The 16,580-nt window shown below is 39.0% G+C and overlaps 1 protein-coding gene across 6 annotated transcripts in view; it reads right to left on the bottom strand.

Annotated features, from left to right (window-relative positions):
• ptprea (protein tyrosine phosphatase receptor type Ea) overlaps positions 1–16,275 on the bottom strand; it is a 57,986-nt gene extending 41,711 nt beyond the window's left edge. For 2 of the 6 annotated variants that reach the window (XM_038735846.1, XM_038735848.1), the window contains exon 1: positions 16,170–16,275. The gene's annotated coding sequence lies outside the window, so the exon portion shown is untranslated. The remainder of the gene's footprint in view (positions 1–16,169) is intronic. The other 4 variants (XM_038735850.1, XM_038735851.1, XM_038735847.1 and 1 more) reach the window with 3 other exon arrangements.
• Between the last annotated feature and the right edge of the window lie 305 nt (positions 16,276–16,580).

Genomic DNA, 16,580 nt, shown 5'->3' with positions numbered 1-16,580 from the left:
CACTGCTATAATACAAATAATCAGGCTTAAAATTTATAGTAGAGTGCTGCTTTTAATTGAATTTTATTATATAATTTCACATAAAAATCTTGTTAATGTATTCAATATATATTGTAAAAAAAAAATTATACAAAAAATGTCAAAATACTGTTTCAAAACTGGTAATCAGCTGTGTGTGTGTGTTCATTGGACTTTTGGACCATTCTTCTAGAATGAGGCATTTGTGAGGTCAGGGACAGATGTTGGATAAGAAGGCCTGTCTCGCAGTCTCCGCTCTAATTCATCCCAAAAGGTGTTCTATTGGGTTGGGGTCAGGACTGTGCAGACCAGTCAAGTTCTCCACACCAAACTCGCTCATCCATGTCTTTATGGACCTTGCTTTGTGCACTGGTGCGCAGTCATGTTGGAAAAGGAACTGTTTCCACAAAGTTGGGAGCATGAAATTGTCCAAAATGTTTTTGTATGCTGAAGCATTAACAGTTCCTTTCACTGGAACTAAGGGGCCAAGCCCAACCCCTGAAAAACACCCCCACACCAAACTTTACACAATTGGCACATTGCAGTCAGGCCAGTACCATTCTCTTGGCAACCGCTAAACCCAGACTTATCCATCAGATTGCCAGACAGAGAAGCATGATTCGTCACTCCAGAGAACATGTCTCCATTGCACTAGTGTTTAGTGGCGGCGTGCTTTTCACCATGTATCTGACACTTTGCATTGCACTTGTAGTGATGTAAGGCTTGGATGCATCTGCTCGGCCATGGCAACCCATTTCATGAAGCTCTCTACGCACTGTTCTAGATCTAATCTGCAGGCCACACGACGTTTGGAGGTCTGCAGCTCTTGACTCTGCAGAAAGTTGGCAGCTTCTGCAGATGCGCCGACCCAGCTCTGTGATTTTATGCGGCCTACCACTTCAAGGCTGAGTTTCTGTTGTTCCAAATCGCTTCCACTTAGTTATAATACCACTAACAGCTGACCTTGGAATTTTTAGTAGTAAGGAAATTTCACAAATGGACTTATTACACAGGTACCAAGCTTGAATTAACTGAGCTCCTGAGAGCGACCCATTCTTTCACAAATGTTTGTAGAAGCAGTCCACATGCCTGGGTGCTTGATTTCATACACCTGGGGCCATGGAAGTGATTGGAACATCGGAATTTAATGATTCGGAAGCGGTGTACGCTTACCCAATACTTTTGGTAATATAGTGTATACCGTCAGATCACACAGCCCTATTTATCAATGCAGTTAAATTGTAAATCAAACGCTGTCAAGCTTTTTGGATGTAAGGAACGGCAAGCTAGTGTAGATCATCTGCCTTTTGCTTATTGCTCACACTTAATGGAATCTGAAAATGTACTTTTGGCTTGCATACCAAAAACTTGCAAACAAATGGATTCATTTGGACTGCCAAGAAAAACTTCATATTCACACTTGTCTTTCTACTTGCATATAGTTGCATCTTTCTTGTATACCAACTTAATTTAGAAATTTTGGACATCCCCAACTCCCATGCACACAGTTGTGCACTGCCTTGCAAGGCCAGGTGGACCTAATTCAGCAATCAGCTGTAGCACTCCTGGGGCAGAACTAGAGGACAGAAAAGGAACAAGGATGCACAGCACAGAGAAACCGGCTGTATGTGTTTTCTAACAACATATACCAGATACAAAAGCTGGCTTTAGAAAGTCATAAAATATCATATTGAAACCAGGGAAGAAGTCTTTGGATTGTGCATTAAGTTCACTGTATGTAAAACCACCATTTTCCCATCTCCTTTGCCTTTCATGTCTCTGTACAGTCCTATCAAAGCAAAATGCCAGCATTTTAAGAAATACCTTCAAATTACTTTACATTCAGATTGCACTTTAATATTGGAGCTGTGTCTAACAGTATCCAAAATGGATAAGACAAATCCCTTTGGTGTGAGAGACCTGGGTTCAATCCCCACTGTGACCCATCCACCATTGTGTCCCTGAGCAAGACACTTAACCCCTAGTTTCTCCAGAGGCATGCGACCTCAATTGTAAGTCGCTTTGGATAAAAGACATGTCTGAGTTTCCTCAAATTAAGAAAATTTAAGAAAGTCTGAAACTGTCACAAATAACTCAAAATGGGTTTCTGGTCTCTATGATAGGATAAATGGATATATATTACCCTAATGTAAAATGTGAACATGTGGTAATTTTTAATTATGAAAAAACTATCTGTAAAATTGCATTAAAATAAATTTTTACAGGAAGTTTTCTTTTTTAACCCCATTAAAAGGTGCGAACACCTGTCATTTAACAATAAATTAAATATTACCTTTCTGTAATTTTACCACTTTGAGGCAATCATATACTATGTTAATCTAACTTGTAATCTAAGAATTATACTAAAAATCAAAAGCTGTGAAATTACAGTAATTATGACTGTTTTCAATGATCAAAACTGTGTTTCGACAGTTTAACAATACTTGTAGACACTATATACTTAAAATAACATTTATTCAATGTTTTTATTTTCCAAATATCCATAATTAAAGGAGATATTTTTCAATTAACAAGAAAATCTATGTCAAGTTACAGAACAAATGTTTTTGTTACGGTTAACTGTTACTAATTGTACCAAGTTTAAGAAATGTTTTTAAAGTATTAAACTTAAATTTAACCTTAAATTTTAAAAATAATATTTGTGAAAATACGGGAAATTCCTGAATGTATTGTAACAGTTTGTTTACGTGAAAAACCCCAAACGTTTCCTTAAGATAAATGTTATGGTTATTCACAGCTACAGGTTATTCATTTTTATTTTACATTAGACATGTAAATTCACAGTTTATTTTTGTATTTTTTGATATTTTCATGTATTTCAAAAATACAGGAAAAATCTGTGAAATAAAAAGGAATAAAACTGTCAAAGTACAGATTTTTTTTTACAGTTTAGATCAAAAATACCTACAGTGTTTTTCCTTATCATACTTATAATAACTAGCTTTACACTGCAATACAAGAACAGTGCTGTTTATTCCTGTGCCTTATACACGAATCACCAGCTTGTGAGGATGCTGACTTGTTTGCTTGGGAGATGTAGCTTCAGCCTCAGTCTTTTAACATTATATCATGTACATGGTCATCAAATATATAATTAAGAACATTAAAAAGTATTAAAACATAAAAATGTCAAAATGTTCAATTTAGTTTCATTATGAACTTTACAGTCTGAAATCAGCAGATTAAATAACTATGTTGCAATTATATCTTAAATCCTTAGATTTGCAATATTTATAACCCTGCAATATTAACTCTATACATTTGTGTACACGTGCATGTGAATCATAGACTGTATATAAAGACAGATGTTGCATTCCCACTTCCTCGCACTGCACTGGTGACGTAATTTGGAGTCTGGACAGTAGTGATTGGGGTTGGAGTTATTGAGGTCCCGCCCATTCACCTGGCTGACTCAACTGCGAGCCAGGCTCAGCTGCCAATCATCATGTGACGCTACCTAAAATGACAGAACTATGACCTATACTGGAGATGTTTTGGCTTAACTTTGGAGAGCTGTTATGTCCATCCATCTTTATAGACTAGATGGTTAAAAAACTCCATGTTTTGTATTGTTTTGTTGTTGAAATCAGGAGAGGCACTTCTTCTCAGGGCATCATACACTGGAGAGTGTTGACAGAAAATCATTTCAAATCTGGTGAGCATCCAAAGGTCAAAAGCAGAGTGTGCTCCTGCTAATCAACCTACCTACTGTTCCAGAACAACGCCTTGTTTAATAATACATTTCTATTTCACAAAGTAGACAGCTACTGATTTTAATGACAAAACATAAACAAGGCCCTTACTGTACCAATGATATGGTACTGAAATAGGCTATTAAAGGTGCCATTCTCTGATCATCATCATTACATTAACAAAATTAAATATAAGATCAAAAACAACATAGTTAAATGTGTCACTTCTACCTCAATTCTTTGTTGATGAACAGATGTTGATCAGAAACAGGGTTACTGATTACTTGACAAACATATCAACCAGTTGCTAATTAATGCACCAAGCCACAAGTCCAGTGCCTGCAAGGAAAATAAATAAATAATCGTACATTTATTGCCAGACTAATTCCCACCACAGTTTCAGTGTAAGCTAATACTGTATATTTGACAGATTATAGATACTGCACTAGACTGAAAGGAAAAAGGGGTAAATGTGGAAGGAACATTTGATTGAAATAATTAATGGTAGTGTTAGTCAACTATCGCAAGTGCAAGCAGACTATGAATAGTAAAACATGTTCAATCAAGATATGATTTTCAGATAGAAAATACCTCAGAGGGCGCGCAGGTTCTCGCTTACTGTGATGCAATGGTAAAACTGACTTCATTATCAATAGTGCATCACACCAGTTAATTCTAGCAAAGCATAACAGTCTCAATAGTTGGGCATTCACTCACACTTACTAATTGTACAACAATGTGGAAATGTGAATAACAGTGAAAACATTGCAGAACACAATGCAGTGCAGCAACACAGCAACAATGATAAAACCTTTGCCCTAGTGCATGTTAGGCAGCCTTCAGACACATCTACATCCAGTGTGCTACATGATCTTGAGGTTCTGTGACACGGTGGCCGGCTCAGACACCCAGTTTAGCTGCAGTTTAGCTAAAGTGTTTTGACAGCAATGAGGTTCAATTTGGCACGCAGCTGCGTTTTAAACCCCTGCAAGTTCCGGTTTAGCTGGACCTGTTCTAAACCGTAGCTAAGCTTAAACATCACTCTGATACTTTCAATGTAGGAATGCAACTAACAATTATTTGCCTTTTTCTTTTATTATTTGCCATATAAAACAAGTTAGTGTGTGGTCTAGAAAATGTGAGAAAATGTTCCAGAAGCAGGCATCCCCGCCACCATCACCCCAGAAATATCTGAAGGAGACCTAATTGTACACATGCAAATGAAAGAGGTGTTAAAAATTCCTCTTTATCATGGGGAATGTATTTTGGCACCAGGAACCGTAGCTCCCTGTGTTTCAACTTTCCCAGTTGTGCTTGTGGTTGTAGTTTGAAGTGAAATATACACCCACCCCTTATTTTCTCTCCCTCTTCCTCTTCATTTCCCCTCTACAACTTACACCCAACCCCCCTACGTATTTTGACAATAACCAATTACAGGCACAGGAATGCAGAGTGAAATGTGTGGCCTGGAGCATGTAGGTTTAATATCAGACTCCACACTGATATGATAGTAACAACATGGGTGGGGATGCTATAAAAACAACCCTGCTTTCACCTTCCCATATTTTTGTAGCTCATGGAAAATGACAGCCATACGGGCAGCTAGTGGTATCAAGCTACTGCCAGCAGACTAATAAAAACAATCAAGCAGAGCCACGGGAGTTCTGGCTGTTTTCAGGACAAATGTGCACCGTGCCGAAGGACCAACTGCTTGCTGGTGCAGCCACACATGAGAAACAGCGTGCAGTTCAAGCTGAACATGACGAAAATGGACTCCAACTAGTCTGCACTAATGAGTTTTTGTCTTGAGACTGAAAGCATCTCTCTGGCTAACTAAGCGGCTAACTAGTCCCCTGCTGTGGCCCAGCTGCTGAATATGATAGTTCAGTAATGAACTGATAGCCTTACAGAGCCTTTTATTCCCTGTTGTAGTTCAGCCAAGTCGGACAAGCATCCCTGATGGCTCAGCACGCTGCGTTCATGTGACGGATTTGGTTTAAAATACTGCCATGGACACAACAGACTCAACATTTGTCTCAAATCAAGTACAACGCAGTAAATAAACACCATGGCAATCCATAACAGTTTAGAGATAATATCCCAGAAACCATGCCTCTAACAAAGTCAGCAGTCCTTGCATCTACTGTCTGCCTCCTCATCTTACACTAGTTCATCCCAAGCAGTCAAAAAAGACTGCAAATGAGGGAGTGTCTTGGTGTGTTCAGAGAGCAAGGCGTTTTCCCTCTCCAGGGAGAATAGATCTGATGATCAGATCCTTTCCTGTCTCCTTATTGAGCCCCTCTCTGTAGCAAACAGAGGGTATTTTTCAGTCTCTCATGTCAGCCATGTGTCACACTCCGCTGCCCACCAGTTTTGATAAAAGGCCTACATACGTACAGCCCAGAGAGATTGCACTTGCATGAAAGGTAAACAAGAAAATGTGGAACTAATTACAGACAAATTCCATATGTACAAGGCCCAAATACACCTCATTCTGTACAGCAATGGCAATCAACTGATTCAGTAGTACCCCATAACCAGGTTATGGTAAATAAAATGCATTTGACTTCATTCAATACATTCTTCAACCACAAAAATGTGTCAGCTGAGCAGGAAGTGGTGTGATTTATAAATAAAAACACAACATAAGGGATAAAACAAATGAGGCCCTCTAGTGTGGTTGTTTTCTAAAGCGCCCGTGTAATTTCTATCAGGATAACAAATGAGGCATTGTGCAAAGACACACCACATGGAGGAGCCCCATAGGGGATACAAATTCTCAGTGTTAAAAATACATATCCTATAATGTGTATTTGTTTTTTGTTTAAGCTCCAGATGTGGAGAGAGTGAAAGCAGGGAAGAAGAGGATTAAAACAATTCATAAGTTCAACAGACATAAAATAGACATTTGTGTGAAGAACCGCCCACTGACTAAGATCGGCCAACAAAGAGAAAAACTGTATGATATTCAGCCCTGGGACACATCATTATTATGATTACACTGACCTCTAACCGCTTTTGCCTCAATGTCTTGGTTCTCCAGAAGCAACAGAGAAAACACTTGATGGCTGCCTGTCATCCCAGCTCATCCAACACACAACTGTCTCAATGCACCAGGTGCCCAGAGGACAAGTGGGCGGTTGTAAGAGGAACTAGGCTGTTGTTGCTCATGTGCTCAGTTATTATCACCATATGTAGCTAGCACTATAGCTCCAAGATAGAACATTAATAAAAGATGCTCCAGAGTAAATCACAAACACTTCCTTTGCATCCAAGTTTGTGGATTTGGAACTTTAATGATTCAATTTTCATTTGAGTGGAATGCCTGCGTCACCAAGTCAAGATTGTCTTCTGAATAAACAGCAAGTTCAGTAAAGTCTGTAACAAAAAGAATGTGTTCTATTTTAAAACTAAAATGTATTAATAATACTGTCTATATAAGCTTTAGTGTAATACACTATGACATAAATAATTTCACATCAACAGGTCACTTTTTTTACCTGATGAAGGTCTAAATAAATACATTTTATTGCAAGTAAAGAGACGGTGTGTGGGAGCTCTCTCTTCTCTTGCCTATAGAAATTCTACAAGTCTACAAGAAACTGTAGGTGTGCATTAGTTCTTGCAATCTAACATCAAAAGATCATAACAATTCATAAAACTCCATATACTCAATTGTTTTGTTGTTTCTCTAAAAAAACTGGTTTTCTTAAATGAAGGCTAGTTTAAACTACAGCTGAAACAGGTACTTGATAAGTCGATAGTAGGTGTGGGGGGGGGGAATCGATACAGAATAGTATCGTGATATTTTCCATGTCAAAACTGTACCGATACACGGACGCCAAGTATCAATGTTTTATTATATAAATTGCACATGAGAGTTTAACTTTTTGGTAATAGAATAATAAAATCTATTGCTTCTTCAGTCCACTAGAAAACTCAACAGGACCATATTGTTGACTGAAAAAGTGATATGAACAAACCTTTTTAGATAATAAGATTTTGACAAAGTTTTACTTTTGGAACCTAATTTGAAGTTGGAAAAAGGTAATAAATTACAATATATTTCAATATATTTAAAATAGAAATAAAATAAAATCGCGACACAAGTATAGTAATAATATCGTATCGTGGGACCTGATTCCCACCCCTAGTCGTTAGGTCAAACATTTATCTGCAACTATTTTGATGATCACTGAAACATTTGAGTAATTTTTCAAGCAAATATGCTACCTACTGCGACCTACTTTAAACCCACTTCCACCAAAACCTTATGTCCCTACAGAGCCAAAGGTTGTAGTGGGGGGGGGTTTCTGCACAATGATGCTGAACACCATAATTTACAGTATACAATGTCCTCCTGCCACAAGTGCTAAATGAAGACAGAAAGACAATGACAAGAAATACTGAAGGAAAATGCAAATGAGCTGCTGATTATGCACCCTCCAAGAAAGACAAGAATGCTTAACCTACAGAGCAATTTCCCATGGATTCTTGTTTCTATTTTATTCAGATTTTAGCCAATACTCCAAAAATTTAAAATAATGAGCCCCACATACATGGCATTGTCATCCAAGTACTAGTTCTCATTCTGTAAAAACACCAAACAGCTCTTCATGGTCGAATCTCTGCTGGCATCAAAGCAGACTCTAATTATGATAAACAAATATCTCATCATAAGTGAATGGTGTGGATCTGGCATTGTCTCTGGCTGAGCACAAAACAGGCTTTGGCAGTGTTTAGAAGAGTGTTATTGTCAACAGTGTGCTTTCCCAGTGGGAAAACATATTGTATGACCAAATGTTGCAATGATTAGCAACACACAGTATAGTTAAGAAATGTGTTTTTTCAAAGCCCTGCTTCAAAGTGAAAATATTTTACAACACTTATAGATTAGATCTCCAGAGCTGAAGGTCAGTGTGACAAAGCCATGGTGTGGCATGTATTTTCTTACATGGATGAATCAATCCAATCTCCCCAAGAGGACCAGGCCTATTATATCATCTACTCAAGATTCAAGAATATTATTGATGACTCTTGGTGATTTGTTTTCTGATGGATCTTACACAATGACACTAAACTATGCATAAACAGCCATATAACTTGTTTGAAGTGCATAACAATGTTAATCAAATGCCAAGGATTTTTCAGTAATGAGATATGAGGATTTTATTGGAGAGTTGACATCATGAATGACTATGATCAGTATTCAGCCTATTAATCAAATAGTGTAATTTATCAGCCATAAAAACTGCCCTCTTCAAAATTAATGGATAAACAGCAGTAATGGCAGCCAATTACAAACAAGTCTTCAAAGGTGACGATGTGATATTTGGGTACTGAGAGTACACATCAAAGTTAGAATTAGAGGCCAAACACATTTTCTGTTAGCAGACAATGACATGTGATTTTGCTAATCACAGATATGGTCGTATTTGCTTTAAGCTAAATGTTAACACCATCATGCTAACATGCTTTCACTGACAATGTTAACGTGTCGACGTTTAACAGGTTTAAGGTGTTCACCATCATAGTTCAGTGTGTTAGCATGCATCTTTTTGATGCTGTGGTGCTAGATAATAAAGGTAAGAGATCCCCAAAGTTATTACTCTGAGGGGAAAGTGAATGTCTGTACCTTTCATGACCATCCATCGATATGCGAAAAATCTGTGAAAATCTCAAATGTCATCCGCATGGTGGCACTAGAGTTTGGGGATGGCCAGATTTATTAGACTTGGCTCAAAATCGTCTATGGATCTGTTGGGCTTTACTTAATCTTGTATTTGTTTTTCTGTTGGGCTTAATAAGTAGTAGTTCTTTCCAATCAACAATTACAAATCTGAGAAGGCCAAATACTGTATGCAAAGCTTGACATGGCTTACATCCATTCAATTTTATATGTATAGTGTCCAAAACAGAAGTTATCTTATTGCACTTCATAATAATTATCTTATTGCACTTTATAATAATATTTTATATTTATTTTTTTTATAAGAATATATACACACCAACAATACCCACCATGAGCTAACAGTCTTAAAGGTGTGAAATCTATGCTTATCTTTCCATCTCTATGAGTATAGGTGTTTTGTTTGATCTTAACCATATCCTCTCTTTCCCCCCACCCACACAGAGATAGTTGTGCAGTATCACTACATAACGGCACCTGACATTACATCCTTAAACACTGACAGGAATAAGGTGAAGCATGTTCAAGGTTCGTCCCCTCATCTTATTTTCAACATACTGCACAATCTAGAATGCCTGAGACCTTGGTCACGGATATCATCAAGCCTGATTATCATCCCATACATTAGCACTTTCTGGTGCTTGCCTGAGCTTTGCATGCCTATCAGCATGCAGGGCATGTCAGTTAACCCCTGACTGTGGGCTCACTGCCGCATCTAACTACGCTCATTTAGACACACAATCAAAAAGGTCCTGAACACTATATAACCAACCAATCGAGTCAGCAGTTAAAAGGTGGTTTTAATAAAAATGATATGAAATCGCTGGTCGCACCTCATCCTTTTCAGCTCAACACAAAAAGTGACAATGCGGACATTGAAGTAATGCTTGTCACTGCCACTGCAGGCCTTTGTGATTTGATCAGCAAGCTTTTAATAATTTAATAATAAGTTTTAGTAATAGTGATGTTGAAAGGAATCTTGGAGCAGATAAGACGTTGAATAAAGAAAACAAGAGTAGAATTGACAACTTTCTGAATGTAGTGAATCTACAAATAACTGGTGGTGTGTTAAAATTGATGTTCTGCATTTATTTGCCATAACAATCAAATAAAAATAAGCAGTCCTTTTGAATTAGCCTATTGTACTTGTGTGAAAATGTTTATTGGAGTTATTCCAGTGCCTTCAAACTGCATCATATTACTGAAAGCACAATGGAAATATTGAAGGGCTGACATGATGATCACACACACAACTCCTTGTGTAGCAGCCTTGAAAGAATGAATAGGAAATGGGCTGCTTTAGTAAGCATCCATTATTCATTAAGCACTGTACTCCTCCATGTCAACAACCTTTGTAGTGACACAGCCAAACCATTATTTCCTCTTTCTTGCTTTCACATACTCTTTACTTCACTCTTTGTCTTTCATCAAGTCACACCCAGCTTTCATCTCATATATGCCCAGTGGCCAAGTTCTTAAGAGCCTGTAAACTCATATAAACCAGCTGTATTTGATGTCAAACTGTTAAAAAAATATGATCAGGCATTAACATTTAAAGTAACGACTGGAGCCCTAGTTGCAGCTTATCGTCATGGCATTTTATGAGGTGCAAGAGAAAAATTATTGTGCTGATATATTGTACAGAAAAAAAAAAACATCCTGACATTACAAGCAGAGACTGATAACATTAGTCACTAGACACACTAGACCTTGATGCATCTCCAGACAGGCTTCAGAGTTTATGGCACCAGCGCCATGTGAGACACTGCCACACGCCTGCTGCTTTTAGAATCAATTAAAAGCCACTTTACATGTTTGCATCTGAGCAGGAACAAGTACAATACTGTTTGAGAGGAAAATTTTAGAGGGACATAAAAGAACAAAATAAATGCAGAAGCAATTCCATGAACACATGTGCAGTAGAACGACTCAGTTTCCTGCTATTTGCATCATTTTGACTCCAGAGACATTATCCATTATCATAAACATTAAGCTATCTAGTCATCTGTGGGGGTGATATTTTATATGCATATAACATGACTGCATCTCGGTTTCACACAAAGATCAAATCGAGGAAATCCACGACGGCTGGCAGTCAAAGTGATATTAGCCATGTTCTCAGCCTTTGGGTTGCCTTTGTTTTCCACAGAAAAAGCTAATATTTGTTTTCTCAGTCATTCATTCAGATAAAATAAAGTGGAATGGAACATGTTTGAAGCCAGAGCTGGAGATGTTTGCTTTCACTTCAGTTAAATCAGGCCACATAGCATTGGGAGTTCATCTCTTCTGGGCACCACCCTGCTTTCCCTCAGGAGGTCACCAAATTAGGCTGCCATATTTTGGCCTACAAAAAAGAGTAATTGCCCAATTCATTATGAGTTAAAAATTAGTTAAAATCGTATCTGTCAGCATGCTGCCCCCCACCAGGAGCCAATGTTAAGTATCGGAGTGTGTGATTATAACAAACAAGTTTTTTTGCTATTTCTACAAGCTAAAATGCAGACAAAAACACACACATACTTAAAAGGGTTTTAACAATGTGACTCAAAAAACAACTGCAAGGTCACCAGCTCCATCTCCCCAAACATGTATTTTCAGAGCTTTGTTGTGTGCTTTGCAATACGCTCATGTAGTGACTAACAGAAATACAATAGAGAAATTATGTGTTGCCTGGTGGAGGGAATACACCCATATTACTACTGGGCAGCTGTTGTGGAGTGACATCATGCAGTACTTCCCTGGGCCATATGTTCTTATTCAAACCCGAAGGGCTCAACCTAGTGGTTCCCAGCCTGGGGTTCGGGATCCCCTTACGTTTCCCAAGATAAATCGGAGGGGTCACAAGATGATTACAGGCACAAAGAAATATTTCTGTTTTGCAAAATCATGTTTAATTGCTCTGACTTTCAAATACCTGACACTTTCCCCTTTTCAGGCCTCTACTGAAACAGGTTTAACTGCTAACAATCTGGTGCCACGGTGAGGCCATAACCTGTGATAATGGGTCATGAGTAGACACTGCTTCATTTTAAGAGGTCACAAGCATTTCCTTTCCTCGCCATCCCCTGAATTTCATTTACCACAGTGGCTAACAATGAGTACTACAGAATAAACTCCATTTCCAATTCCAACATTGTTGTGAATAGTTGACTCTAGGGCTGCAACCTCATCAAATGTCTTGTTTTGTCCAGAGCAACAGTCCAAACCTTTAGATATTCAGTTTATGTGAGACCAAGAAAAGCTCTCATGTACTCGACCTTACTGTTATCTCAGAGGAGCAAATTTCAATGCCTCTTTTGAACAGATGGTGGGTGAGTTCTGATGCATCTGAAAAGGGAGAACCTTGATCTCTGTCCAGATATTTTAATGCTGCAGTGAACCAGCTTAGTCTTAAACACAACTGATAGTAAACAAACACAAATCTACACTGCTCGAGTTGAGTACATATTTCACTCACGAGTCACAGCAGTGTCTCACTTGCCTTCCCCAGCAGCAGCAGCAGCAGCAGCAACACTAGCGCTAAGCCCGAGTGTAACACAGATCAGATGGTGGGGGGAAAAAGAGGGAGGGCTGCAGGTAGCAGTTTGCACAGCTGTAGACTGTCCTCGCGGCGGCCATGTGTTTAATAAGGCCTCCTCTCATGTAGACACACCCTCTCTCTGTGTCACTGAGGTCCCACCTCACTGTGAGGCTCCGGGGCTTCCCAGATACTGCCAAAGTCCTCCAAGCAGGAAGCAATACACCGCTCACATGCTCTGTTTCTGCTTTCCCTGGTTTTGGTTTTGCTCTTACTGTTATGCTCAAATACAACGCACAATCAACCCTTAGCAACCCGTCCCGTTGGTCATTACTTTCAATGAGCTTTTAATCCAACTGCCTGATTAAGTGGGGTTTAAACTCTCATCTCCTCATTCTGTACGACTTATTATATGTTTTATCATTACTAAATCATTTAAGTATGATGCCAAAATCCAAAGGCAGACTGCAGGGTTTGCATTCTGTAGCACTACCCGCAAGCACAAACAAGCCTATGGTTGCAACATACTGCAGCCTAATGTGCTTTAGCAAGCTTCCACTAAGGCAAGCAGAAAAATAACAGTTTGGAAACAAATGCTGTTTGTATCAAAAGGAGGATCTTACTATGACAATTTCCATGCCTAATTCATGAGCTCTTCTTCAAGGCTGGCTAAAACCTTTTTGTGCCAAAGAATATCTGACAAGTTCTGGGTCAGACACGTCTCATCCCTAATTGTCGTGACTTTATAGCAATTAGTTCCTTCTCCGCCTATTTGAGCAAAAACCCTACCATGAAGCAGAGTGTATTTAATGTGGCAGCCTCGGAGAGAAAACTGCACAGCGGTTAGTCTCACTGTGGCACCTCAAAGTTAGAAGTGTGTTTCCAAGACTTAGAGAGAGGCGGCAGATAGATAGAGGGTGGGCGAGCTGCGTGGATTAACTCCAGGCTGGCAATTTCAGGTTTCTACCCAGCAAGCTGTTAGAAACTTCAGGTATGCACAACCCGTTCCTCTCCACCTTAATGTGGATTTCATTAATCACCACATCTGTTCGTTTCGCACAGCACACCACTGCTCATATAACATACACTTCACAACCATTCCAACACACCATTTTACAATTCTGACTATAGCCTAGACGAGCACTTTCTGGCAGTGTGTTTAATAGCAAATAACTGTAGCTCCTGCACTTAAACCTGTTGAGTATTTCCACCATTTTATTAAAAGACTTAGACACAAGTACAAACAACCTACCTTCTCACACTTATTTCTTTGATAAATTAGTTCTCCCAGTGAAATATACAGTTTATATTCTCACAAAAAATTAATAACAGAACAAACAGTGGCCAGTTTACAGAGGAGTGGCTCAGGTCATTTTGAAAAAGGCAGAGATTAAACACCGGGCTTCTTTCAGTGATGGATTTTTTTTTGTAACAAGTACACATTGGCCTTGGAGAATTTAACTGGCGTCAATCATGAATAGTAACAAGATGAAAGCCAAGTCAATCTGCCGACAGCACTCAGCAGTCAAATGTTATTTCTTCCTGTGTCCTTACACAGCCTCATTTGGCAATTTCATCGCATTCTCATTAGGTCCTGCCACAGCAATTGCTAGTCATCTCAGGGTCCATACTGTATAATTGAGATGGAATTCACACTTCAGACACACACAGAGTAAGAGTAAGACAAAGACCCATAGACAGTGTCTATGACAAAAGAGAAAGTAAAGACAAAATCAAGTTGAGGGAGGATACACCACATGACCACTGCATGAATAATTTTAAGAGGTTGGTCTTAGGCCCAGGAAATGTCAACTGACCTCTTCCTACTTGGCAGGTTCAACATGTTTGGCCTGAGTTTTAAAGTTTGACTGAAGAGACATCAGGTGCTGCCTTTTTAATTGAAAGGGGCCAAATGCATCATTGTTTAGCAAAAACTGGAAGTCACAGCAACCCGTTACCCATTTCAGTGACCTTGGCACCATATTAACTGTTAGGGGCTGATCTCTTTATGGCTTGTTAGAATTTTGGCAGCACTACTCAAGATGAAATAAGAGTAATTTCTTGTTTTCAGGAGTGACAGAAAGTTTCCACATTCTTTTCTTGTCTGTTGATCCTTGAGGCAGCTTTGCTCAGTCTGCAGTACCTGGTCCTGTCAGACAGACTACAAGACTAGAAGTAATTATCCGCATCTCTCTGACATTAATGAACTAAGCAGTAACAGCACAGCATTTAACCCTTAGAATCTGTCAAAACAGTTCCTATAAAGACCAAGTGATAAAAACATGAAAACAATAGTGTAGGAATGATTTTCACAATTATCCTATGAATGTATTTTCTGCTTTAGAATGAATCTAAATTAAAGTCTTTTCAGGAGCATAGGCTGTCAAAGTCTGTCCTCTTGTTAACGGTCAGTGGAGCACAATCTAGATGGTGTGTTGGTTCATTTAACTTTTGATTTCCACGGTCTGGTTAGGCAAATGTCTTTTCTAAACCCAGCACCCTGCTATAGATAAGCTGCTACAAGGATGCTGATCTGTTGCTGACCCTGACCTCTGACATCCTTAGGGAGAGACCTTCCCTATGGAGATAAATATTATGTCCAATGATTATTACATTACAACACCACAAAAAATAAATGTATGCAGCCAACACTACATTTAGAGTCAAATGCTCAAGTCATAACTGAAAAACCTGGAGAGGAGTCCTCCTACAGTAACAAGTCTTAGCAGATCCATCCATGATATATGAAGTACCAATATAGCCTCTGTTCGTGGACATGTTCAAACTGGCTCAATTGCAGCCCACAAAGACAAGCAGTCAACAGCCGAATATGAAGAAAAGAATGCTAATCTTCACTGTGATGAATGCAAAAGACAAGCCGAATAGATAAACGAGGGAAAATAAAGACCAAATGGGGAGATCAGGACAGAAACTCCACGCGCTTGTTTCATTAACCCACACTGACGCACCGGGTCGACTGTCAAACGGAGATCTCACAGCATTAAGCACATGACAAACATTGCGGGTTTTACGAGGACTGTATTTACTGCCATGTTAAACCTTAAATGGACAGTTCATGTGGAAACAAATCCACCGTGCGCCGCTGTGCGTAACGGACAGGTAACACGGCGTTGTATGTGACTGAAAAAAAACATTTGACGTTTTCCACGCATCTAGTTAGTGTCAAGATGGAAAAGAGGGCGGGGAGAAATAAAGTAATCTTATCACTCACCTCGATGGCTTCAACATTAGGTCCTGAGCGCAGATTGTCCTGGAAAAGGCGAGGCGATGCTTCAGTGTTGCCGCCTGTCACCGGGAAGGAGGAGTTTGTGTTTACTCCAACAGAACTGGCTGTCAGCGAGTACACGGATCCTCTCCTGTTTGGCGAAGAGAGGGAGCCACAGTCTGGCCACACGCTTAATTACATGTTTGCTTCCTCATCAGACGCCCAAGTGGAATTAGTTAGAAATGGTTTTATTTGGGATTTAATAAGGTTTGTATTAGAATTATAGAAAAAAAATAATAACGTAATTTTAACGAAATGAGGACAAGAGTTTGACAAATTAAGACCTCTAAATCTTATTGTAAAATATTCCTCTACAATGTCATGTAATAATAAAATGTAAGCCTGTTGCTGAAATTA

This window comes from Micropterus salmoides, unplaced genomic scaffold (assembly GCF_014851395.1).
Source record: "Micropterus salmoides isolate LMB-PRFRI ecotype aquatic unplaced genomic scaffold, ASM1485139v1 Ms_hic_scaffold_21, whole genome shotgun sequence".
Classification (NCBI taxonomy): domain Eukaryota; kingdom Metazoa; phylum Chordata; class Actinopteri; order Centrarchiformes; family Centrarchidae; genus Micropterus; species Micropterus salmoides.
Note: the sequence above shows the minus strand (reverse complement) of the source record. Positions and strands in the feature narration are given on the sequence as shown.